Consider the following 19,148-nt stretch of genomic DNA (forward strand, 5'->3'; position numbering starts at 1 on the left):
TTCCTGGTGCCTCACTGGCCATGGTTCTGAGATAATCCCAGAATCCCCCCTTATCTCCTGTTCACCTGCCTCTTACTCTAGTCATTGCTGTGTGACCAGCTCTGAGAAGGTTAACCTAACATGATGTCATCTCAGCTGCACCAAGCATCTGTCTCTCTCTGCTCGGAGGCTCCTAGGACAACTTGGGGAAAGACACTTGCAGAAACTTGCTTGGCACTCACATGTACATACCTGGAAGTGAGATGGGCCTGCCCATGAAGAACCCTTGACCAGTAGGGGGTGGGAGTGGGTGGGAACCTACTACTCTCTTGGGTCCTTCAGGCACACAGTTCTGAGACGCATTCTACCTACACGGTTCCTCAGAGGGTCCCAGTAGAATTGAGTCATAGCCACCCATAGCCATGGCAGCACTGAGCTCAAGAACATACCCTTGCACTGGCTTATCTCATTCCCCTGCTTCATTTCTCCATGCCCCATTCCTGTTCCCTGGAGTTACTTCTTACCATCTGAAGGCAAACCCTTGTCTCAGGTTCTGCTTTCCAGTATAAACCCAAGATAAGACAGATTCAGTCAAAATGAGCTTCTTTTCTCTACCAAGTACACCCAACCCATTGAGTTTCTTCCCTCTGTGCCTCTGCACATGCTTTTGCAAACATTTCAACCACTTTCATCACTGTGTGATGACCCCTGCCTATGTCTTCCTAACACTCTACATCTGTCCAAAGTGTTTAGAGGCTGTTCCTTATCCTCCCAAGTAAATCCAACATCTTACCTTCTTTGATGTCTATGGCACTTTGCCTTTTCAGATGACAGAAATTTCTTTTGTTAGACTTGTGCTAGAGTTATTTCTCCTTGTCTTGGTCTCTTTGCTCCTTTCTCCTCAATCAAATCCTAGGTACACAGAGGGCAGAGATTGTGACTTTGATATATCTATACTCCTTAGGTGCCAAATCTTGCCTCCTACGTAACAGCTGCTCAAAATATATTGTTGAAACAAATGAATTCACGTTGCATGTATTAGCATCTCCCGGTGATACTGAAATGTGTCAGAGTGGAGTTTGCTTTATCGTGACAGAGCCAGCCCTAATTGCAAGAAGGGTACAAGGAACATCAAATTCCTCAGAGAAGGTGGGGAAGGAAAGCACAGAAAAGTTGGCTAGGAATTTCCCTGTCTCAACTCTTTTTCCTCCTCCCCGTATGCCAATATCTGACCTTAGGAGACTGTGATGATGTTAGCATATCCTTCCAGGAGGGGATAACTGCAGAAACAAAGCACAACCCAGAGCTTCTCAGAGGACCTCCAGCCAATGTCCACTGAATTGACAGCACCTCCCTCTTGGATTTTGTCCAAGTCTGCACCAAAATACATTCATGCATACTCGTAAAACACTTAGGGGCACAGGAAAAGGATTAACAGGGGAATCCAGTATTTCAGTTTTTTTCTCTGACAAGGTCAGGACTAAGCATAGATAACCCCAAGGATGGCTTTGAGAGGCTTGTAGTGGCAATGAAATGGACACAGAGTAAGCAAGTTTTCTCAGAAAAGCTGCAAAGAATGTGAGCTCTGTAAATAGCTGAATGTGTAGAAAAAATAGTAGACAGTGATAAAATAAAAACCACAACATAACACTAGGCTGTTTTTATAAATATTAACTTCTCAGAAATCCCAAGAGCACTGGAGGTGAGCAAGAGTTAGATGGCTGGCCCATCCAACACTGCATCCTCCGACAGAGGAAGTGAAGAAGTGGTGGTGGAGGAGGAGGAGAAACCATAGAAGGACCCACCACGAGGTATTCTCAGATATTTTATTGGCTCTCCTAGTTTGGGGGAGGTTTTAGTCTGTTTGGGCTACTGCAACAAAATTCCATAGACTGGTAGGCATAATAAGAACAAACATTATGTCTTGCAGCTCTGAAGACTGGGAGTGTGATATAAGGGTGCCAACATGGTCAGGTGAGGGCCCTCAGAGGGTTGCAGACGTCTCATTGTGTCCTCACATGGTGGAAGGGGAGAAAGTCTCCTAGGCCTCTCTCATTTGGCTGTCGGTTTTGTTGATGAGGGCCCTGCTTTCAGGATCTAATTACCTCCCAAAGTCCCCACCCCATCCCCATCCCATTGGATGTGAGGATTTCACCATATAAATTTTGAAGGAATCAGAAATACCCATTCCCACACCCTATCTTTTCTATCTCAGTTACTCAAGATAGAAACTTAGGAGTCACCCTTGATTCTTCCTTTCCTTCAAGCCCTACCTCTAATCCATGAAGTCTATCTCCTAAGAACTCTACCTTCAAAGATCTCTAATCCACCCATCTCTCTTCAGCTTCTCTGCCACTCTCCAATCCAAACCAGGCAGCCACCATTGCTGGCTGGTGCTGTAAATCAGACTCCTGACTGGTGAGTTCCATCTATTCCACCCTCTGCCCGTTCAATTCCATCTCCATGAGTCAGTCAGGATAATCTGGATAAATGTAAATCTAAACTATGTCATTTCTTTTTTTAAAAAAATAACAAATAATGTATTATTTGCTTCAGGGGTACAGGTCTGTGAATCATCAGTCTTACACAATTCACAGCACTTACCATAGCACATACCCTCCCCAGTGTCCATCACCCAGCTACCCTATCCCTCCTCCCCACCCCCCAGTAACCCTCAGTTTGTTTCCTGAGATCAAGAGTCTCTTACGGTTTTCTCCCTCCCCGGTCACTTCTTGTCTCATTTTTTTCCCTCCCTACACCCCACAATCCCCTGCCTTGTCTCTCAAATTCCTCATATCAGAGATCATATGATAATTGTCTTTATCTGATTGACTTATTTCACTCAGCATAATACCCTCTAGTTGCATCCACAGTGTTGCAAATGGTAAGATTTTGTTGTTGTTGTTGTTGTTTAAGATTTTATTTATTTATTTGACAGACAGAGAGCACAAGTAGGTAGAGAGGCAGGCGGTGGCAGGAGGAAGCAGGCTCCCTGCTGAGCAGCGATCCCCGTGTAGGACTCGATCCCAGGACCCTGAGATCACGACCTGAGCTGAAGGCAGAGGATTTAACCCACTGAGCCACCCAGGCGCCCGAGATTTTGTTTTTTGATGGCTGCATAGTATTCCATTGTATATATACACCACATTTTCTTTATCCATTCATCTGTTGATGGACATCTAGGTTCTTTCCATAGTTTGGCTATTGTGAACATTGCTGCTATAAACATTCAGGTGCATGTGCCCCTTCGTATCCCTACATTTGTGTCTTTAGGGTGAATACCCAGTAGTGTGATTGCTGGGTCATGGTGTAGCCCTATTTTCAACTTTTTGGGGAACCTCCATACTGTTTTCCAGAGTGGCTGTACCAGCTTGCATTTCCAAAAACAGCGTAGGAGGGTTCCCCTTTCTCCACATCCTCGCCAACACCTGTCATTTCCTGACCAGTTAATTTTAGCCATCCTGACTGGTATGACGTGGTATCTCACTATGGTTTTGCTTTGAATTTAAACTATGTCAATTCTATGTTCACTCCTTCAGTGCCTCCATTTGCACTTAGAAGAAAATATAAATTCCCTTCCACAGTTTTAAGGATTTCCTGGATGGCCTGACCCCTGCCTCCAACTCCTCTACCTTCCAGGGTGGTTCTTTTCCCTATCGCTCTTCTCGGTCATGCCAATTTTCAGTTCCTTGAATATGCCAAATTCTTTATAGCCTCAGGACCATTGCATATGCTGTGCTTGTGCACATCCTTATACATATATTAGTTTACTCTCATTCTCTGCTTTTCTTATATGTCACCTCCTCAAAGAAGCCTCCCTTAAGCACCATGTCCATAGTAAGCCCCTTCTACCTCCTGAATTTTCTCTCTCCCGTTTGTTACTGTTTCCTTCACACAATTGTAATGAACTTGTTTATTTGTTTTTATCTCTACTTCCCTCCTTACATTATAAAGTCCTCAGTTCCAGGGAAGAGGTATTTGTCTAGTTTACCACTATATTTCCAGTCCCTGGTACAGTGTCCATATTGAATAAATGTATGTTGAATAAATACATATTAATAAATTAATAAATGAATGACTGAGGAACTGACCTCCTCCCCTTCTCAGAGCTCAGGGAGGTTCACCATAGTAAGCATCCTGGTCCCTAAAATAGGGTCAAAATCCCATTAGGAATTCAGAAGACAGAGGCATCTTCTCCAAGGTTATGGCTCTGCTTATAGCTTTTCCCAAGAACCTCTTCCCAATTCCCAGTGCCTAGAAACTGTGGGCTTTTCTAGAGATATACAAAGACAGAAGACTCTTCTAGCATTCCCTACACCAGCAGAGCTTGAAGGGACTGTGGGATAATATTCTTCAGAAGCAGTTGGTGGAAACTCCCACTCCCACTCAGAATTTTGAGATACGTAGGAGGGTAGAAGATAATTCCAGAAGCTCTCATGACACATGTAAAGAAGCCTGGGATTGGCAGAAGGCTTAGAACCATGGAACTTTTCTCCAAGGGAAATATAGGTCAAGTGATGATATGGTCCACCCTGGAAAGCATTTGAGTCTGAGAACTACGCAGGTCTCTCTGAGGGTGCTTAACAATGGGTAGAGGCAAGGTGATGCTGATTGTCATACCCTCCCCAACAGCCACACACACACACACCACCTGCTGAAAGCTGATGAAACCAGACTACACCCAGGAGTGTGGGAATACCTTCCCTGCAGACCCAAAGCGAGTGTCCTGAGAGGGGCTCTGCCTTTCCTATTCTTGCTCTTTGCTTGCAACATTTTGGCACCAGGTCTGGTAAAAAAAAAAGGAAACACCTTCAAAAACCAAAATATCACCCCCCCCCACCAAACATTCTGCAAAAAATGACAAGAAAGTGACTTGAGTTTCCTTGACTAAGATGTTGTTAGGGGGCCCGATATCAAGTGGGAAAGTGGAGTGAATATTGCAAATTCTAAAGAAGTGATTGCACTAAAGGAAAAGAAAACCATGAAGTATTTTGACATTTATACCTAGATGATTAGATGGCCCTTAGAAGTGGATTAGAAAAGGAAATAGACCAAGAGGAAGAAAAAGACCCAGGAGTCACAGGATAAGGCTTAGCCCAGGAGAGAGGTATGGGGATTCCTGCAAATAGAGAATACCTTTCCTGAATGGATCTGAAGATTGGACTAAGAGAAAGAAGATGGTATGGGCAGGAATCTGTCATTTATAGTTATACATTCTAAAAATTCTATCTGGCTTTTAAAAGCAATATGCATGTATTACTATGACAAAGATTAAAATGAGTTAAAATAGTATGATTCTGTGCCCTTGTTTTACTCATCTGAAAATGTCTTTTTCTTTTTTCACTGGGGTGAAGACTTAGATCCTTTCAAGGAGATAAATATAGGAAGTCCAGGAGGGTTCATCCAAAATCATGAAACATGGCATCTTTCCTCTTTTTTCTGGAGAGGAAAATCAAACCTCTGATGAATATACTTGAGAGAGCACCAAACTCATTTTTCACAATCACATTCACCTGGGTATCAGAGTTTTGGCCTCAATCCCTGTTTTCCTTCGTGATAAAGTCAATGTTCAACTAGAATTTCCATCTCCTGACCCTTTGGAAGAGTGCATTTCTGTGGGTGCCCAAACGACCTATCAATTCCTGGATAGGTCATTCTCAGACCTTCAGTGGCCCTTGAGCTATGAAATGAGTAAGCACTTGATCCTGCCCAGAGTGCCTCATCCTGATTTCTCAAAGCCAGGAACTCAGAGATGTCCCTCTCCTGGTTTAGATTAAGGTGGATGCTGTTGGAGGCCCAGCATTGGTGACTCAGTCAATCAGAGGAGGCTGTGTCTGGGCAAGACAAAATCTAGGGCTGCACTGCCCTGCCTGCATTCCACCTGCAGGCAATTTGCCCTTCCCTAAGTTTCTCCAGTGTGGAGAATGTAATTGAGTCCCCGTAACTATAGCGAAATAATTGCTGAAACTAAACCTGAATCTATAGAGTTGGAGGAGCCCTGGCTCTAGATGCCTCCTTCTGACCCTTAGGTATGTTTATAAGTGCTTGAGAACCAAGTGGCATCTCTCTCTGTCCCTCCCCATGATAAGCATGGGTGTCTGTAGGCATCTGGGACCACAGATAGAGATGTGGTCCTCAACCTCCACGAGGCTATGTATCCACCATATCCAGGTTCTTTCTGTCATGGGCCTCTGTACAAGACCCTTGGTTGTTTTGGAGTTCTCTTGAGACTCATTTGTGGATTCTCTCAATATCCCAGAGAATGTAACCATTTGCTCTTGGACAACCCAGCTCCTGTAGAAGATCTGATAGGTCCATACTATCTGTTTTGTACATATAATGATTTCGAATCATTATATGAATGATGGGATTCTTCTAGATCCTTATAGTTGTCTTTTTATTTTGTCTAGTTTTGGAACATATTTAAGGACTGTTTAGGCAGCTGGCCTTATTAACTACCAGATATTATGCTTTGGAGGCAGATTTTCATCAAAATTGTATGCTAAATTTTATGTGCTGATTTGACTGTAGGTCAGCTCCATTAAAGGAGTGGATGTTTGGCACTACTAAATTTGCATGATAATTTTGTGTTTCTTAGTCCAGTTTGATTTCCGCACCATAATTAGGGCAGTTCTGCAATGAGAGAACTTCCCTGGGCATTTCCCTCCTTGAGAGAATGAATAACAGGATTTTGGTGTGCCTTTGATACAGATATTTGAAGTTCATTGGTATTGTTCCTCCTTAGAGTGAATGACAGCTTGATAGGCACCTCTCTCCCCTCTACTACAAAGCACTATGTGTGGCTGAGATATCCCCAGAGGAAAGATTGTATTGACAACTTGGGCCAGAAAACAGCTTGTGATCTGAGCTTTGCACTTCCCAAACAGGAAAGATGCTTTTCTTCTTGCTACAAGATGATGGAGAGGAGGTTTTGGAGAACAGAATATCCAGACCAGATACTCCCAGGCCCAAAGGGCTTCTCATTGCTGGCTGGGCTCAGGGATCTGCCCAAGAGAGTGAAAGATATGAGAACTAAATTGGTAAATAACGTAGTTTTAACCCAAACGCTATTCATCTCTGAGCTGTCCTTGCCAGTCCTCTGTGCAGAGCAAGTTGATATCGTTCCTTCATTTTTTTCTTCAACTGCTCTTGGCTTCTGACCAAAAACCAAGCTCTGCCCTATCCCCATGTGGGACCAGCAGCAGATGAGAGGGAAGGGGCCCAGAGCTAGGGGTGAGAAATCTAGGTGCCCAGGACAGCCCTTCTCTGAGGCAAAAGCTTGGAGTTGGGGTATAGCTAGGGGATACGGTGTATCTCGGTTCTCATTTTGCACATTTTCCATTTTGGAATTTTGAGTTCCATTGCTGGAAAACTTAATTTCTCCCCAGTTAGTGTATGTGTATTTTTAGAATTGAGGTTTTTTAAAAAAGATTTTATTTATTTATTTGACAGAGATCACAAGTAGGCAGAGAGGCAGGCAGAGAGAGAGGGGGAAGCAGGCTTCCTGCTGAGAAGAGAGCCCAATGTGGGGCTCGATTCCAGGATCCTGAGATCATGACCTGAGCTGAAGGCAGAGGCTTAACTCACTGAGCCACCCAGGCGCCCCTAGAATTGAGTTTTTACTTATTATTTACTTATTAGATTTGAGTTATTACTTATACTTATTTTTACTTATTACTAACTTATTATTAGAATTGAGTTTTTACTTATTATTACTGAGTATTTACTTATTAAATATTACTTACCCATTTTACAATTTAAACTTATTATTAAGTTTATTGAAAACTTATTGGCATAAGTTTTGTAGTAAAACTTAGTATATATTTTTACTTATTACTTATTATTGAGTTTTTACTTATTTACTCATTAAAGCAAAAAGCCCAGCTCTGCCAAAGCCTGAGTGTCCCTTGGAAAAATGTCCTCAGTTGGGTAGTCTTGAGGTGCAGTGCAGGTGCCCTGGCCACACACTTTTGCTGAAACACAGACTCAAGATGTGAATAAAGTATATATGGACACTTGCAAGAAACCCAAAAATAAAAACAAAAAAAATTATTTTCATTCTGAACTAGCCCCTGTTTTTTTTCTTTTCTTTCTTTCTTTTTTTAAAGATTTTATTTATTTGACAGAGAGAGACACAGCAAGAGAGGGAACACAAGCAGGGGCAGAGGGAGAAGCAGGCTCTCCATCGAGCAGGGAGCCCGATGTGGGGCTCGATCCCAGGACCCTGGGATCATGACCTGAGCTGAAGGCAGACACTTAATGACTGAGCCCCCCAGGTGCCCCTGGACCAGACCCTGTTTTGAGGTACCTTTATTTCCTTGCAGAAAAAGGAGCTTTCTTACTGGGAAGCCAAATGATTCTGGGCATGCCCATTTTTTTTTTTTTTCAGCAATCTCTGCTCCATGTGTCTTCTCTAGAAGGTCCAGTTCCTGTAAGAAAGATAATTTCCTGATGGGAGATATCAAACCCAGCTGTTACCTCTGGTTGCATCCCTGTGGTAGTTCATATGGAGTGAGATGTATGACAGTGGGTGACATCCTTCTGTGTCAGTCCAGTCTGAGGAGCCTGTTGATATGGGGGAAGATACTGGATAGTGAAGACTAAGGCTTAAATGAGAGGCTGTGGGTTTGGTTATTTTAGGAAGGCATGATTCCAGAATGCGAGGAGAAGAGATAAGCATCGTGACTTTGAGGACCAGTGATAGGAGAGGGAGACAGAGGGACAGAAATGAAGACAGAAGATTAAGCCTCAGGGAATCCATGGATTCAGGGACAGGCTGGAGAGAACCCATTCTCTCAACTGCTGAATCTCCATCTATTCTTGTGTTTCAGGTGAGAACGGAGCAAAGAGTGTGTCAGTGGGAAACGCCCATTGAGAACTGGACAAACCATGTCCTCTTGGGATCTTCTCCCCTTACTACCAGACTGAAAGCAAATAGTCATTGGTCTAAGGGTTGAGGAGAGAGGAAGGCTAGGGTGGTCTTGGATTTTCGTATCTGGCCTCTTGTCTCTAGTTTGAATGTCAACTAGTGCATATTGGACGCTGAATGCCAAACTCACTCCAGGCATCTTGGGTGTCCAAGAATGTAATCAGTATGTGCTTTGTAGGATGAGGCAGGCACCAACTTCAAGTTCTGTTCTTTCTTGAGCCTTCATCATTACCAGCCAAATGGCAGAGTGCCACTGTGCCCTCATCACAAACTCAGTGAACATCCAAGGAGGGAAAACCAGATACCCCAAAAGGTGGTCACCATCTTACCCCTGTGGCCATCCTCACTACAGCACAGTTCTCCAGCTGAAAATACTGGTTAACCTTATATTTAGTTGGGTCATGAAAGATTATTAAAATAGAGTAAATATCAAGTTAATAGAGGGCATGTAACTTCCAAATTTGAGGCAAGGGTGAACAAAGGGAAAACAAGGAAAACCATCTCACTCAATCCCACTGAAGGCACTAAAGGAAGGAGAGAAAGAAACAGAAAGAAGTGCATCAGAAAGAAAGGAATAAGAAAAAGAATGGAATGAAAAAAATAAAAGGATAATAGAAATAAATGGACATATTTCAGCAATTGGTCAATTTAAATTAACTCAATTCTCCAGTTAAAAGAAGATTAACAGATTAGTAAAGAAATATGGCAATGTGCTCATCACAAGAGACATACTTGGAACTGAAAGATATGACTTTCCTTTGGTGCCCAGTCAGCTCTGACTGGACCAAGGTTGCACAAAAAGAGCTATAAGATCTGGTGGGAAATGGGGAGGGAACCTGAATGCATCAGTGAACGAGCATAAGCAAACACATGCAGGCTGATTCTGCAGGAGAGTAGCTAGTTGGGAAAAAAATGATATGAATGGGTCAGTTTCATATATGTCCTGTTTTTGCGCTGAGGGCAGGCTTAAGCTGCATAGTACGACAACTAAAACTGATCAAAAACCCTATAGTCCTCCTTGAAGAACCAGCGGGACAGATTTGGGACAACCACTGCCACTGGAAAGTGAGGGGGGTAATCTTAGAAGGGGAGAGGCAGTGAGGGAGAGCCACAAAATTCAGTGTAAAAACTGCCCAAATCTCTGGCTGACCCTTTAGCCATGCCCAGAAGCCCCGGTGAAGGTAAAGGAACTGATCTGAGATATTTGCCGCCACCTGAGAGACAGGATTTGCATTTTGTGTCCAATGAGGTTAGTTGTGTGGTAAAACAGAAACATAAACTTCTTCAGAGGAGTGTAATAGTCTCTGTAATATAATATTTAACAATATCTAGGGAGTAATTCAAACATATGAGGAAGAAGGAATGTGTGGCCCTGTGTCAGGAATTAGGGCAATGAAGACCAATCCTGAAATTTCCTAGATGTCAGAATTAAGAAATAAGAACTAGAAAAGGGAACTGTATTAACAAAATAAAGGAGAAATACCAGACAATTATTTCAGTGGATACAGAGAAAGCATTAGGTTGAAGTTAACCTCTACTCACGATATACAGTCCCAGCCAACTACAAATAGGAAAGACTTTTTCAGTATTTTGAAAGGGCATCTACCAAAAATAGATATATCTACAGCTCACAATGGTGAAAGATGGGATTTTTCCCCCTAAGAATGGTAACCAGTTAAGGATGGTTGTTCTCTCTATTTTACTTGAAGTCATAGCCATTGCAAAAGTCAATTAAAAATATCCAAAGAATGGGGGCACCTGAGTGGCTCAGTCATTAAGCATCTGCCTGGCTCATGTCATGATTCCAGGGTCCTGGGATCGAGGCCCGCATCGGGCTGCCTGCTCCACAGGAAGTCTGCTTCTCTCTCCCACTCCCCTTGCTTGTGTTCCCTCTCTGTCAAATAAATAAATAAATCTTAAAAAAATATATCCAAAGAATGAAGACCAAGAATTTAAGGAAAACTGTCCCTCTTTGCAGATGATATGATCGTTCATGTAGAAAATCCTAAGCAATCTAGAGAATAACTACCAGAAGTAAGAATAAATTTAAGGTGGTGGGATACACTGTTAATATGGAAAAGTTAATTGTATTTTTTTAAACAAAACTTAAACCTTAAAAAAATTAGAGTCTAGCACACATAGAGGACACTGCACAGCTCATGAGGATATAGTTTGCTGAATTTTCTGATGATATGCGTTAGTGCCCCAAAAGAGCCCTGTGCCCCTTCCAGTCCCTCTTCCTACCTCAGGGTAAGGTTAACCCCTGATCGGATGGCCAATACCATTAGTTTTGCTTAGTTTTGAATTATGTATATGAAATAATATAGCATGTGTTCTTTTTTTGTGCCTGGTTTCTTTCACTTAGGACTATGTTTGAGAACCACCTTTTAGAGTTAAAAAAGCAAACTTTAAATGAATAACACATCTAAATGAACAAAAGTGAAAATCAGTTCTTTCTCCCCATCCAGTTTTCTCTGGCCCATAGTGATAACGAATGCTACCCGTCTGCAGGCTATCTTTGGAGAGGAATCTGGGGCACCAGCAGGCCTCTGAATGTGTACTTTCCCCACACAAATGGTAGCACACACCACATAGAGAAGAGAACTCTTCAGGAGATACATTTTCTAAATATTTCCCGCGTCAGCCTACTTTTACTCCATCCGTATTGTTGTTGTTCATTCATTGTTGAAGAATAAGGGGCTGTTGCTTTGTGACCATCCCTCAAGCTGGCTTTGTCTGGTGTTTCCTCGTGATTAGATTCAGCCTGCAGACTTCTGGCAGGAAAGCTGCGAAGATGTAACGTGTCCTTCTCCGCGTGCCATCTCCTGATGGACACGCCTTGTGTTGTCTCCTGCCAGTACTGGCGAGCGACATTTTGGCCACTTGGTTAAGGTGAAGTGGGCCAGGTTTCTCCACTGCAAAATTACCAATTTTCCTTTTGCAATTGGTAAGCAATCGGTGAGGAGATTCCTTAAGACAATGCATATCTTACTCTTCATCATTCGCATGAAGGCTTTAACCTCTGAGGATGACTTTTACCTGAATTGGTCATACCTATGATGATTGCAAAAATCTTATTGTTTATTTTTATTATCCTTGAACTAATTGTGTTTTTTTAATATATGGGTAGCAAGCTGTTAGAAAATGAAATAAAAAATCAATTCCAGGGGCGCCTGGGTGGTTCAGTGGGTTAAAGCCTCTGCCTTCGGCTCAGGTCATGGTCTCAGGGTCCTGGGATCAAGCCCCACATCGGGATCTCTGCTCAGCGGGGAACCTGCTTCCCCCTCTCTCTCTGCCTGCCTCTCTGCCTACTTGTGATCTATCTCTGTCAAATAAATAAAAAAAAAATCAATTCCATTTACAATAAAATACTCAGGAACAGATTTAACAAAGGATGTAAAAAACATACGTAGCTGTACACTTAAAATGTTTAAGATGGTAAATTTTTTTTTAAAGATTTTTTATTTATTTATTTGACAGAGAGATCACAAGCAGGCAGAGAGGCAGGCAGAGAGAGAGGAGGAAGCAGGCTCCCCGCTGAGCAGAGAGCCCGATGCGGGGCTCGATCCCAGGACTCTGAGATCATGACCTGAGCCGAAGGCAGCGGCTCAACCCACTGAGCCACCCAGGTGCCCCTTAAGATGGTAAATTTATGTGCATTTTACTATAATTAAATATGACAAAAAATTAGGACAGATGTGCACTTATCTAATAATTGTTATATACAAAATATATAATTGTATTTATAATATAAAAATATACAATAACTATATATTGTATATATTAATTATATATTTATATAAACTATATAAATATATAAATAAATAAATATATATATTTTATATAAAGAAGTAGTCCCTGGTTCTTGAGTTTGCAAAAGAAGATGATTCTACTCCATCAGTGCCAAGTGTCACAGACAGAGCCATGGAAGTCTTGGGACCTCCTCTGGGGGATTTCCAATGCAGTTCCCTTTGGCTTGTTTAATTCTGCTATGGGTGCTCACTGCTCCAAGTCCTCTGTGGAAAGAGACCAAAAAAAAAAAAAAAACACCCCAAAAAACCAGGAGGAAAGACTGCATGGATCGGTCAGGTGGGTGTTTGGAAGAAATCATCTAAGAAATCCCTAAGGCCCAGGGACCAGGGAAGATGGAGTCAGACCAGTACTCTTCCTGACCTATTGACTTTTTCCTTCCACATTTGGTTTATTTCCAATTTTCAGCCGCAAAGTCTGGTTTAAGTCCTAGCTGTTGTGTGGCCAGAGGTCCATAATGGCCAAACCAGGTCATCTGTAGGAGGTGAGTCCTCAGACTCTGGAGGTATCTGAAGTACAGATGAGCGAAGCAACTGGACCTGCTCTGGAGGATCTCTCCTGGATCTGAGGTAAGGAAGTGGCTAGTGACTCTGATCCTGCCCTGGGTGACTCAGTCAGGAGAAACCGCCTGTGGGTGTGACACACACCACAGTCTCACCCTGCCATTGCCTACACACTCCCCGGTCCCAGCCTGTAGAACTGGCCCTTCCCCAGACCCTCCACCCTGGAAGATGCCATGGGATTGAGCAAGTACAACAAAACCACACGTTTCTGGCTCAGCCTTCGGCTGCGGTGCCCTGACCCACAGACTTCCCTGTAATTTCACAGGGACTCCAGTGTTACTCAAATGTGCTATGAGCCAAGTGGCACCTTGCCTTCTGTCACTCCGCACAGTGACTGTAGAATGCGGCAGTCGTCGGGGTTGGGGTCCCGGGCTGTAGCAGGAGGGACCCTTCTGTTCACAGCTCCCTGAGGCTGTGTGTTTGCGTATCCCCACTGGCTCTCCTAGGCCAGGCAGGGCCTCCATGGGTGTTCTAGGCCACCACAAGTCACTCCAGGGAGTGAGGAATCCCCTCTGTCCTATTGTGTCCCACACTCTGTCATGCTGGAACCTTTTGTCTCTGGACCAACTCTATTGGTTTCTGCTGTCTTTCTGGAAGTCTCTGTTTTTCTGAAGAAGCTCCTTGGTCCTTCCTGTAAAAGACTCCTGGCAGGGAGCCCCCCAGGCCTCTAGCACTACCCTCCATCCAAGGCTGTAAGCATTATGTGGCTTATTTGTGCACGGGGGGAATAGGAGCTAGTATGAAATCGAACTGCCAGAGTACTAATACCAGGTTCATGTCTTACTTGTTAGTGACCTTGGCTTTGTTACTTCATCTCTCTAGGCCTGACTTTGTCTTCTCAGGCCCATGGGAATAGAAATCGCACTCACTTCGCAGTACAATGCCTGTACTGCTTTTGAGATGACGCTTGACGCAGTGAATGTGCAGCAAATCCACAACATGTGCTGTGGTCATTCAGCCAGGCTGGGTTGGGGCCTTGTCCCTCTCTGGGTCAGGAAAGATATGTTAGCACAACGGTAAGGAGGTGTTTGACCTGGAACTAGCCTCAGATTTAGGTCAGCATAGACATGTTCTCAGGGTCCTCTCTATATACCTGGGGGCGGGGGCGGGGCAGAGAGGTGAGAAACAGAGGACATGGGAAGCAGGTGCCGGTGGATTTGTGCTAAGAGCTGACCCTGCTCTTCGCTGCGTCTTTCTCATCCATCCTCATGACAACCCAGTGAGGTGATTGTTCCTCTTTTCTTTACAGAGAGACGCAAATGAGGTGAGATGAGTCATCAGATCGGAGAGATGAGGCAAATTCCCCCAGGCCACGTGACCGATGACGACGATGATGATTACAGCTGACACTGAAGCACCTGCCTGTGCCAGGCGTGCTCCAGACACTTCACATACATTAACTCTTATCATCTTAACGGCCACTGCTGAGTAAGAACTATTTTTATCCCCATTTTACAGATGAGAACTCCAGAAGGCAGAAAGGTCAAACAACTTGGCCAAAGATGTATGCTAATAAGTGACAGATTTAGACTTGAATTGAGACGGTGTAACCAGAGTTTGGCAAGCCTTTTCTACAAGGGACCATGCCCTAAATACCGTATCTGCACAATTTCTGGCACAGACACTGAGCTGGGCCATTGCAGTGCAGAAGGATCCACAGACTGTGTAAACAACTGAGCATGGTTGTGTTGTGACCAAGTTTTGTTAGGGAAACAAACAGTGGGCCCATGTTAGCCCACGGGCTAAGACTGTCCACCACGGTCTTACCTGCTCTATTAAGAGAATGATGCCCCAGAAGCATCAAAGCTCTCTGAGAAATAAAAGTCATAGCTGTGAACAAAATGTAGACAATTCTCTGGCCTGTTTTAAAAAAGATTTTATTTATTTCTTTGAGAGAGAGAGAGAAATCATAAACAGGGGGAGAGGCAGAGGGAAAAGCAGACTCTCCACTGAGCAGAGAGCCCAATGGAGGACTCCATCCCAGGACCCTGAGATCATGACCTGAGCTGAAGGCAGTTGCTTAACCAACTGAGCCACCCAGGTGCCCCTCTCTGGCCTTTTCAATGTGATACAGCGCACAACTCCTTCAGTTTTAGTTTTATTATTCAGTTTTAGCCATATTATTTATTAAAGACATACTGTATACCAGGTACCAACTTAAGTGCTTGGAATACACTAATGAACAAAATAGACAGGAAACACCTCCCTTGTATGAGCTTATCTTCCAGCAGAGTAGGGTGGGGGCTGATAAATAATACACATAACACAGTTGAATTATACAGTGTGTTAACAGATGGTGAGTACTTTGGAAAGAAATAGAGCATGGTAAGCAGAATGTGGCAGCAGCAGAGGAAAGCATAGGATGGTGAGTATAGGTCTCATGGAGAAGGTGATATTTTAGCAAAGACTTTAAGGAGGTGAGAGAGTGAGCCATGCTTGTATCTTGGAGAAGAGGTTCCTAGGCAAGGAGAATAGTCAGTGCAAAGGCCCTGAGGCAGGAATGCTCCTGGCCTGTTCAAGAAAGAGCAAGAGGTCCTGGGGCTTGAGTGCCCTGCATGGTGTGGTAAAAGAATAAAATCAAGTGTTAGTGAGAACCTGGTTTTGTGGGGTCTGGGAGCATGGCAGAGGCTTGCTTTTTGTGCTCGAAAACTCAGGAAGCAGAATAGTGACATGATCTGGAGCAGACTGTAAATGGTTCCCTCTAACTGTTGTGTTGTGTCTTGGGGTCAATAGTTTAGATTCAGGTTTCTTGGATTTGGTTCTGATTATTGGTTCCATATCAGACAACATGATTAACCTTTCTCTGCTTGGTTTCCACATCCATGAAACAGAGATCATAAGAGCATTTATCACATAGGGCAGTTATGAGCATAAAATGAGAACATTCTCATGAAAAAGAAAAAAACCCCACTAAACATAGTTCTAGAGACATAGTGGACACCACATGAATACTAGTTATTTTCATTATGTTTGTTATCTTCCTAATAAAAAATTACTATTTTGCTATAATAAACCACTCTTGACTGTGTGCTTACATACTGATGTAACCTTGTGCCGTTTGCGACCTCATCTCTTCGGCAAGAGCAGGAGCCACCCCCCACTCCAGGGCACTTGTGAGAAGCACCACGGGGAGCATTACCCCTCTGCAGACTGGCACAGCTTCTGGGACAACCTCTATAGTCTGATGAAGTCCACGGAGAATTGAGATGTTTCCTAAGAAGGGAGGATACCCACTGAGGACTGAGGAGAATGAAAGGAGAATGATCAGGAGTGGAAACTGCCCATGATGATGACAAAGTGTGTTAGTTACCTGTTGCTGTGTAACAAATTATCCCAAAACTTAGCAGCAGCTTACAACAGCAAGCATTATAATTTTACAGAGCTTCTCAGAATGAGGAACCAGAAAAGTGGGATGAACTGGGTGGTCTGGCTCAGGACTTCTTGTGAAGTCGCCATCAAGATGTCAGCAGGGTCTCCTCGTCTGAAGGGCCCATTTCTAAGATTACTCACACATAGCTTGTCAGGTCCCACCACATAGGCCTCTCCACAGGCTGCTCTAGTGTCCTCCTGACATGGCCGCTGGCTTCCCCCAGGGGAGGGAACCGAGAGAGATTGGGAGGGAGCTACAAAACCATTTGTAATCTAGCCGCAGATGGGGCACCCTGCCACTTCCACTAAGTAATAAAGTCTTTAGAAGCAAACTACTAAGTCCAGCCCACTCTCAAAGGAGAATTAAGCTCCACCTCTTAAATGGTAGAATATCAAAGAATTTGTGGACACATTTAAAACCACCACACATAGGGCGCCTGGGTGGTTCAGTGGGTTAGGCCTCTGTCTTCCGCTCCGGTCATGGTCTCAGGGTCCTGGGATCGAGCCCCGCATCAGGCTCTCTGCTCAGCAAGGGGCCTGCTTCCCCCTCTCTCTGTCTCTGCCTGCCTCTCTACCAGCTTGTGATCTCTGTCTCTCAAATAAATAAATAAAAAATCTTAAAAAAAAATAAAACCACCACACATGATGTGTGACTTGGGACAAAATAACATTATCTTAGTAGTGTCAGTTTAATTTTCAAAAAGGTCCGAAACACAACTCTCACACACACACAGAGTGAGCAATGTTCCAAAGATTTATCATTATTAATAAATGAAGGAAACAGCAGGATGATAAAGCTGATTCAAAAGATATGATCAGTCAGGAAAGAAATAGTGGAATGGGTTGGCTGACTTAGATTTTAAAAAAAGACATGCTTAATGAATTGCAAAGCAGTAAAACTGCACCTTCTTGGCCTATCTTTTCTTTCAGGCAGAAATGATTTGCAGTTTATCAATCAATCTCCTCTTAGTTCACGTCTAATTTCACAGAGTCTGGTGTTTAATCCTCAGTCATCAATAAGCCAAAGGCATCTGTTTCCTAAAGAATTGAGTAATTCCTGGTGGGGCCTCTTTGACCAAGCTTTAGTATGACATTGAGAGCACATGTGGTCACCATTTTGTTTTGTTTTCTTCTTCTTCTTTTTTAAATTTATATTCGATTGGCCAACATATAATCCATCATTAGTTTCAGATGTACAGCCCAGTAATTCGACAGTTGGTTATAACACCCAGTGCTCATCACATCACATGCCCTCCTTAATGCCCATCACCCGATTACCTCATTCCCCCAACACAACTTCACTCCAGCAAACCTCAGTTTGTTTCCCGGAGTCAAGAGTCTTTCATGGTTTGTCTCCCTCTCTGACTTCTTTCCATTCCATTTTCTCTCCCTTCCCCTATGATCCTCTGTGTTGTTTCTTATATTCTATATTTGAGTAAAACATACGATAATTGTCTTTCTCTGATTGACTTATTTTGCTCAGTGTAATACCCTCTGGTTCATCCATGCTGATGTAAGTGGTAAGTATTCATCCTTTCTGATGGCTGAGTAGTATTCCATCATATATAACACACACACACACACACACACACACACACACCACATCTTCTTTATCCATTCATCTGTCGATGGACATCCTGGCTCTTTCAGTAGTTTGGCTATTACGAACATTACTGCTATAAATATCCTTTCTTGATTAAAACTCTCCACAGTGTAAGAATAGAGGGAACAAAACTCAATATCAGAAAAGCCATATACTAAAAGCCCACAGTGAATATTATTCTCAATGGGGAAAAATTGAGACTTTTCCCTAAGGTCAGGAACACAACAGGGATGCTCACTCCCACCACTGTTGCTCAAAGTAGTACTAGAAGTCCTAGCCTCAGCAATCAGACAACAAAAAGAAATAAAAGGCATCCAAATTGGCAAAGAAGAAGTCAAACGCTCACTCTTTGCAGATGACATGATACTTTATGTGGAAAAATGCAAAAGATTCCACCCCCAAATTGATAGAACTCATACAGGAATTCAGCAAAGCAGCAGGATATACAATCAAAGCACAGAAATCAGTTGCATTTCTATATACTAACAATGAGACAGAAGAAAGAGAAATTAAGGAATCGATCCCGTTTACAATTACTCCAAAAACCATAAGACACCTGGGAATAAACTGAACCAAAGAGGTAAAAGGATCTGTACTCTAGAAGCCACAGAACATTTACGAAAGGAATTGAGGAAGACACAAAGAAATGGAAAAATGTTCCACGCTCATGGATTGGAAGAATATATATTGTTAAAATGTCTATGCTACCCAGAGCAATCTATACATTCAATGCAATCCCTATCAAAATACCATTGACATTTTTCACTGGAAAAAATGGAACAAATAATACTAAAATTTTTATGAAACCAGAAAAGAGCCTGAATAGCCAGAGGAGTGTTGAAAAAGAAAACCAAAGCTGGTGGCATCATGATGGTGGACTTCAAGCTACCCTGTC

The sequence above is a fragment of the Enhydra lutris genome, unplaced genomic scaffold (genome assembly GCF_002288905.1).
Source record: "Enhydra lutris kenyoni isolate GAN:26980312 unplaced genomic scaffold, ASM228890v2 scaffoldscaffold59, whole genome shotgun sequence".
Lineage (NCBI taxonomy): Eukaryota > Metazoa > Chordata > Mammalia > Carnivora > Mustelidae > Enhydra > Enhydra lutris.